The 926-nt window shown below is 32.8% G+C and overlaps 1 non-coding gene across 1 annotated transcript; it reads left to right on the forward strand.

Moving 5' to 3' along the window:
- The first annotated feature begins 425 nt into the window (after positions 1–425).
- On the forward strand, positions 426–585 carry LOC111753345 (U1 spliceosomal RNA). The gene has a single exon (XR_002788157.1). It is a non-coding gene; the product is annotated as a U1 spliceosomal RNA (small nuclear RNA).
- Positions 586–926: the final 341 nt, after the last annotated feature.

The following is a 926-nucleotide window of genomic DNA, read 5'->3' on the forward strand; positions in this document are numbered from 1 at the left end:
TATAAGGAAAGAAATAAAACAACAGACATTTACTTTTATTTTTTGTTATGGTAAAATAACTACCTTTAATACCACAAGAAAAAAAATTTCTATTATGGAATTCAGAGCATATATGAAAACAGGCAAGGTCACAGGATAAACTATGGCAAACTGGGGCTGTGGGTGTAACTCAGTAGTACAACAGAGTCTGGCAAGTAAGAGGCCCTGGGTTTCGTCCTCGGCACCAAAATATTACAAATGTAAAAAGAAAAAATATGGCAACATTATTAAAGTTGAATTTCAAATAAATAATGAATATATTTAACACAACAGTTTAGTTTTTTTTTTTTTTAGCATAAGTAGTATTTAATACAAGTAGGTATCATGCAAGTACATAGGATGTATGTTTATAAGTTCTAAATCTAGCAACCCCATGAAATAGAAATCTGCTACCTGGCAGCGGAGATGCCATGATCACGAGGTGGTTTTCCCAGGGCGAGGCTTATCCATTGCGCTCCAGATGTGCTGACCTCTGCGATTTCCCCAAATGTGGGAAACTTGGCTGCATAATTTGTGGTAGTGAGGGACTGCACTCACTTTCCCTTGGGAAAAATATAGAATATGTAAAATGAAGAATAAATTATAAATATAATTAAAAATGGAACCTATATGATGTGCCCCTAAACCTACATGAATTATTTACCTATACCAACATTAAATTGCCTTTTATGAGATATTGCAATTTAAAGAGCAGTACAATATAGAAAATCTCTTTGAAGTGATATTTTCACTATTCTATACATCATGCATAATTGTGTATATTATGATTACCATTATACTTATAATTTATTAACTTATGTGCAAAAACCTGATTCAAAACGAAAAACCACGATACTCGGAAAGAGAAAAAAGAAAGCCCTATGTACTGAAAAAATCTAAGCTGTTGG

The sequence above is a fragment of the Cavia porcellus genome, unplaced genomic scaffold (assembly GCF_034190915.1).
Source record: "Cavia porcellus strain 051 isolate PalLab524CR breed Dunkin Hartley unplaced genomic scaffold, mCavPor4.1 scaffold_8, whole genome shotgun sequence".
In the NCBI taxonomy this organism is placed as follows: Eukaryota; Metazoa; Chordata; class Mammalia; order Rodentia; family Caviidae; genus Cavia; species Cavia porcellus.